The sequence below is a fragment of the Oryctolagus cuniculus genome, chromosome 8 (genome assembly GCF_051225735.1).
Source record: "Oryctolagus cuniculus isolate XC-2025 breed Fujian yellow rabbit chromosome 8, ASM5122573v1, whole genome shotgun sequence".
In the NCBI taxonomy this organism is placed as follows: domain Eukaryota; kingdom Metazoa; phylum Chordata; class Mammalia; order Lagomorpha; family Leporidae; genus Oryctolagus; species Oryctolagus cuniculus.
In genome coordinates this window covers 131597341-131604628 of record NC_142874.1, presented here as the reverse complement: position 1 = coordinate 131604628, position 7288 = coordinate 131597341, and the positions used below count along the sequence as shown (strand labels likewise).

At 41.0% G+C, this 7288-nt stretch overlaps 1 non-coding gene across 1 annotated transcript; it reads left to right on the top strand.

Moving 5' to 3' along the window:
- The first annotated feature begins 6757 nt into the window (after positions 1 to 6757).
- On the top strand, positions 6758 to 6819 carry LOC127483337 (U7 small nuclear RNA). The gene has a single exon (XR_007909532.1). It is a non-coding gene; the product is annotated as a U7 small nuclear RNA (small nuclear RNA).
- Positions 6820 to 7288: the final 469 nt, after the last annotated feature.

The window sequence follows — 7288 nt, the reverse complement described above, 5'->3', positions numbered from 1 at the left end:
ATTTCAGGCCGGCGCCGCGGTTCAGTAGGCTAATCCTCCGCCTTGCGGTGCCGGCACACCGGGTTCTAGTCCCGGTTGGGGCGCCGGATTCTGTCCTGGTTGCCCCTCTTCCAGGCCAGCTCTCTGCTGTGGCCAGGGAGTGCAGTGGAGGATGGCCCAGGTGCTTGGGCCCTGCACCCCATGGGAGACCAGGAGAAGCACCTGGCTCCTGGCTTCGGATCAGCATGATGCCCCGGCCGCAGCGGCCATTGAAGGGTGAACCAACGACAAAGGAAGACCTTTCTCTCTGTCTCTCTCTCTCACTGTCCACTCTGCCTGCCACAAAAAAAAAAAAAAAAAAAAAAAAAAAAAAAAAAAAAAAAAAAAAAAAAAAAGATATTTCAGGGACTTAGCCTTGGACATAGCCAGCTAAGCCTCCACCTGGCATCCTATACGAGCACCTGTTCAAGTTCTGGCTGCTCCACTTCTGACCCAACTCCTTGCTAATAATGCTCCTGGGAAGGCAGCAGAAGACAGCCCAAGGGCATGGACCCCCGCAACCCACATGAGAGACCCAGATGAAGTTCCTGGCTGCTTGCCCCAGCTCCACAGTTGTGACCAACTGGGCAGTGAACTAGTAGATGGAAGATTCGCTCTCTCTCTCTCTGTCTCTTCCCCTCTCTTTGTACTTCTGTCATTCAGATAAATAAGTAAATCTTTTTAAAAATATAATTTACATCTTGGCTTGAGTTAGTTTGAAATTAAATTCATGTTTCAGTCAATCACCAACTAAATATTGAGACATACTCTTGGCTGAATTTACTAGCAATCCAATCCAGAGTCACTACAAAACAAATGTACTGTACCAAGATATTCAGTCTAACACAGTATCATCTTTTTCTCCAAGATTCAGTCCCATGAATATCTATTTCCACACAAGCTTCCAATAATCCAAAAACAATAAATCTGAAATGTATTGCAAATATATTGGCATACCAATCTGATCAGAGCTCGGATTTTATACGTGTCCCTCTGTGTCAATCTGAACTTTGACAGCAGTTTGGATGCAAAAAAGATAGTACATATTGGGCATTTAAAGATTGAAATCCTCTTGTAAAGTTGCTATCTCAAATAAATTATTTACCGGGTCTCCAATCAGTACCCAAATAGCCTAATTTAGAATGGAAAAGAAGTTTCTTTTATCTTTTTCTTCCAAATATACTTCGGAAGCATTGAGAGTCCACATTACCAAGAATCCAAATATATCAAATGTTATTCTTCTGTTTCTTGTAATCTCAGTATGTATTCTGTCTTTCTTATAATGACCCAGATCAATTGTGAATTTAATATGAGAATATTTCAAATAGTTTACAGAAAAATGGAATTAAAAGATGTTTATTTTGATGCAACTGTTTTGAAATCCATGACAGCACTTGCTGTGAACTTTTTTTTACAATTCTTGTGAATATACTGTAATCTCACAATCTTAAAATCAATTTCTCCCTTTGATTTTCAGATAAAACTTCCCTAGATCTGAGAAAACTTTCCTTTTCTATTTTTATGCCTTTTTTCCTAGCTGGACTATGGAATGAGGATAAAGCCTCTTATATCCTACTGGTTGGATAATACCCTAAAAGGGAGGAGAATGACATTGGACCATTTTATTCGACTGAATCCACATCCTGATACTGAATCCATGATTCCCATATATGTGGTTAATTTTTTACTTACAGTAAAATGGTTTCTATTTTATTAGTAAGATTTTATTATGCATTAAGCACAACATATATTATATGATTATTTGAAAATATTTTTGGACTATTTATTTTATATTTATTTGAATAGGAGAGGGGAAGAGAGAGAGAGAGAGAGAGAGAGAGAGAGAGATTCCATCTGCCAGTTAATTCTCTAAAATGCCTGATACAGACAGGGCAGACTAGCCCAAAGCCACAACCTGAAACTCAGTCTGGATCTTCTATTCTACATCAGTGGCAAGGACGCAACTACTTGAGTCATGATGGCAGCCTCCCAGGGTGCACAAGAAGGAAGCTTAAATAAGAAGTGGAGCCAGAACTTGAACCCCACATTCTGATATGGGATGCAGGCATTCCCAGGAGCATCTTTTTTTAAAGATTTATTTTATTTATTTGAAAGACAGAGTTACAGAGAGAGGTAGAGACAGAGAGAGAGAGGTCTTCCATCCGCTGGTTAACTCCCCAGATGGCCGCAATGGCTGGAACTGTGGTGATCCTAAGCCAGGAACCAGGAGCTTCTTCCAGGTCTCCCATGTGGATGCAGGGGCCCAAGGACTTAGCCCATCCTACACTGCTATCCCAGGCCACAGCAGAGAGCTGGATCAAAGAGGAGCAGCCAGGACTAGAACCGGTGCCCATATGGGATGCCAGCGTTTCAGGCCAGGGCTTTAACCCACTGCGCCACAGCGTCAGCCCCCAGGAGTATCTTAACCACTCCACCAAACACCTATCCTTGGACATACATTTCAAATGTAAAACAAAGCACTTTCACATGTCTCAAAAATAAATTCAGTCTTCTTACTTTTATGCTAATACGGCTTTAATGAATTTTTTGCCTAGCAGTTTCCTATGTTTGTTGATTGTGAAATAAATCCTATAACAACAACAAAGAAAAAGCTTCCACGTGTTTTAAAGATCTTTGTTGAGTAGAAGTTCTAGTTTCCTATGCACAAGGGGTCTTGTATCAAGAATACAAATAAAGTAATTTATTTTCCAATTTTTTAATCTATTAAAAATGGAGATTTCTTTCTTTTTTTTAACACAAGAAAACAATGTCTTTGAGTTCCTTATCAACTGCACAGGAAAAGTCCATATTTTCAGTGAATGACTATAAGATCTGTCTTCTATTTCTTGAAAGGGGCACCACTGAGTTTGGCAACAGACCACAGATGTAGACATGCTGGGACCGTGCCCTGCTGGCAGAACACCAAACCCAGCAGCATCCAGCTGATCCACCTGCTATTTCTATTGAGAGTGGTATTATTAACACCTTGGGGAACATTCCAGAAACCTGACTAACAAAAGCAGCTTGACACTCAGTGTGCAGCACAGAACAAAATAACAGACATATGTGAGCACTATAATGATGTTTTTGTAAATCCTCTGATGCAAGATACTGTTAATCATACCATTTTTAGCATAAAAGCATACTGAAAAACAAACATAAATAGAAAGGATTCCAAGGATTTCAAGGATTCCAAAGCTTTGAAATAAAAATCTGAGATCATCAAATCAATATATATTTACTTTTATTATAATATTTATCTTTGAGATAGTGAAGTGGAATTGAGGAGAGTGTCAAACATTTATGTCCTCAGAGGTTTAATCTCTTTTAAAAAATGGAGAAATATAATAAGGAAATTTTTGAAATTATGGAGTTGACAATTAAACTATGTATTGAATAATAATGGTAGGATATTATGCAAGATATTACCATGTAATATTAAAGCAAATAAATAGAAATATTATTTCAGTTGTTCAGTAAATATTCAATAAGTCAAAATTCTGTGAGACAATGTAAGAGGCACTAGGCAAAATGTGTGACAGCTCCTGGCTCCATGGACCTTATAATCTTATAGATGACAGAATTTTTTTTTTTTTTGACAGGCAGAGTGGACAGTGAGAGAGAGAGACAGAGAGAAAGGTCTTCCTTTGCCGTTGGTTCGCCCTCCAATGGCCACCGCGGCTGGCGTGCGGTGGCCAGCGCACTGCGCTGATCCGAAGGCAGTAGCCAGGTACTTATCCTGGTCTCACATGGGGTGCAGGGCCTAAGGACTTGGGCCATCCTCCACTGCACTCCCTGGCCACAGCAGAGAGCTGGCCTGGAAGAGGGGCAACCGGGACAGAATCGGCACCCCAACCGGGACTAGAACCCCGTGTGCCGGCACTGCAAGGCAGAGGATTAGTCTATTGAGCTGTGGCGCCGGCCTAGATGACAGAATTTTGCAAAGATGACAGAATTATACAAAGTAACATAAAGTGTATATGCAAAGTAATGCAATTATATGATATATATATATATATTAGAGTTATTATATATGTCACTCTGTCATGAATTCTATGAAAATAATACACAGGTGTTCCTAAACTTACAATGGGCCTACAAATCAATGGAGCCATTCCAAGTTGAAAATATCAAGTCACAATGCTTGTAATAGACCCAACCTACCAAGCATCATAGCTTAGGGACATACTACATTGTAGAGTGTTAGTTGTTTACCCTTGAGAGTGCATGGCTTACTGCGAGTTGTAGTTGACTGTGGCTGCCCAACACTGGAAGGAAACCTATGACCACACACACAAGTACTCCACCTGGGAGAGGTGAATAGTCAAGCCCTGAAAATGTGGTCTCGCTGAATGCATTCCAGTTTGATACCATCATAAAATTAGAAAATCATGTAATCATGTTGAACCACTGTAAATTGGGGCCCATCTATAAATATAACAGTGAAACATTTAATGAGTCCTGACATTCACTGAGGGCTAGGATTTTTAGTTAATTAGAGTGCATTGTGCAGCTTTCATTTTTTGAAAAAGTACCAAGACCAGTCACTCAAAGTTAACCCTTCCTTGTGAATACTAATTAAATTTTCTTAAAGTTACGAAATACAACTAGTAATAATTGCTGATGTTCCATCAGAGGGAAAAAATGGGCAATTCTGATTTTTTTTCACAGAGATGATTACTACCATTTCCTTCTATAAAACTGTGGAGAATGAAATCATATTTGGATAACATTCTCTGTTTTCATTAGTTTAAATTTTCTGTTTAAAACAATAATTTTCCTGAATTATCACACATGCACAAATTAATTCTGTAATCTATTATAATTCCATATTTTGTAAATATTAAATGACTAAGATAACAGAGAAATTATAACCAATTCAATATACTTCTCTGTATTACTAGAAAAGCAATAATAAATTGTTATCATCCATTTGTATTGTTTTTTAATATCCAAATTCTATAATTCATCAAGCTTTACAAATTATTTTAATTTAATTATTTTATTTATTTTAGAGCCAGAGAGAGAGAGAGAGAGAAAGAGCAAGAGTCAGCCAATTCACTGGTTTACTCCCCTAATAACCTGAAAAGGATAAAGTTCCAAATCTGGGATCCCAGAACTTACTGCACATCTCCCACACGGGTAGCAGGAAACCAACTGCTTGAGGCATCACTGTTGCGTACCAGGCTCTACATTAACAGGAACCTGGAATTCGGGGCCAGTATCAAGTGTCAAACCTAGGCAGTCCCATGGGGGACAGAAGTGCTTTACCAGCATCTTAAATGCTAGGCCAAATGCCCATTTTTTTTTAAAGATTTATTTTATTTATTTGAAAGTCAGAGTTAGAGAGAGGAGAGGCAGAGAGAGAGGTCTTTCATCCAACAGTTCACTCCCCAGATGGCCGCAATGGCTGGAACTGCGCTGATCCTAAGCCAGGAACCAGGAGCTTCTTCCGGGTCTCACATGCTAGTGCAGGGGCCCAAGGACTTGGGCCATCCTCCACTGCTATTCCAGGCCACAGCAGAGAGCTGGATAGGAAGTGGAGCAGCTAGATCTTGAAACTGCACCCAGATGGGATGCCGGCGCTTCAGGCCAGGGTGTTAACCCACTGCGCCACAGCGCTGGCCCCTCAAATGCCCATTCTACAATTATTTTACAATGAGTTATTAACTTGGCAATATATATATTGTGAAGGTTTCTATGCCAATTTTATATCACAGTGTTTTGTGTTTTTTTTGTTCGGTTTTTTTTTTTTTTTTTTTTTTACAGGCGGAGTTTGTGAGAGAGAGAGAGAGAGACAGAAGAGAAATGTCTTCCTTCCATTGGTTCACCCCAACATGGCCACCATGGCCAGCATGCTGAGTTGATCCAAAGCCAGGAGCCAGGTGCTTCCTCCTGGTCTCCCATGTGGGTGCAGGGACCAAGTACTTGGGCCAGCCTCCACTGCCTTCCCGGGGCACAGCAGAGAGCTGGACCAGAAGAGGAGCAACCAGGACAGAATCTGGCACTCCTATGGGGACTAGAACCCAGGGTGCCAGAGCTGCAGGCAGAGGATTAGCCTAGTGAGCTGTGAGGGGGCCATAATTGTTGTTAACAACTAGCTATTTGCATATTCTTTTTTTGCAAATAAAGTAAACAACTAATATAACAATTAAATGGAGATGGCTTAGAGTTATAAAATTCAAGATGGGCTCAGACAAGCAAAAATCTGGGACCAACACCTCAAATATCTGGAACTCCCTCCTTGTTCTTATTTCTTTTTTTATAAAAGGGTTTATGCATTTATTTGAAAGAAAGAGTGACTGTTACATAAAGAGGGAGAGAGAGGGAGGGAGAAAGTGATGGGGAGAGAGAGAGAGAGAGAATCTGCCACTCACTGGTTCACTCTCCAAATGGCTGCAACAGCCAGGGCTTGGCCAGGCCAAAGCCAGGAGCCAGAGACTTCAGTCAGACCTCCCATGTGGGTGACAAGCCCCACCAGTTGGGTCAGCTTGGGCTGTTTTTCTAGGCACAACACCTGTGCTGGGTGGCAGGTTAAACAGCAGAAACTTGAGCAGCCACTCCTAAAGGATGCTGGCACTGCACGCAGCAGCTTAACCAGCTCCACTGCAACGTGAATCCTCTGATTCTCTTTTATGGTAGTAACGGTTTTGTCATAATATTATCCAACTTTTCCCATGCCCTGCATGTATGAATGCAAAAGATTTAAATTTTCCTTCTTAAAAATCTAGAAATCTGACAGTGTTACAGCTCTTTTCGAATTTGTCTAGCAGGTTTTCCGGTTTTCACCGGAAAGCCCCCACAAGAAAAAAAAAATCTAGAAATCTGTGCAAATGAGTATTAGATATCTTGGTTCAAAACTCAGAATCAGCCCTTAAGGCATGCGGATCCGGCTGAAAAGCCCATGAGAGTATTTCAGGCATGGAAAGCCAAGACACTCTGGGGGGGGGGGGGGACCTAAATGAAAGCTCTCCGCAAGTGAGATCCCAGTGGAAAGAACGGGTCATCAAAGAAGGAGGTACCTTTCTCTGAAGGGAGGAGAGAACCTCCACTTTGACCATGGCCTTGTCTAAATATGATCAGAGTCCATGAACTCAGGGGGCTTCCATGGCCTTGGCAGCTCATGACAAGAGCCTAGGGTGATTACTGATGCCATAAACAAGAGTGTCAATTTGTTAAGTCAACAACAGGAGTCACTGTGCACTTACTCCTCATGTAGGATCTTTGTCCTTAGTGTGCTGTACATTGAGATTTAATGCTATAACTAGTA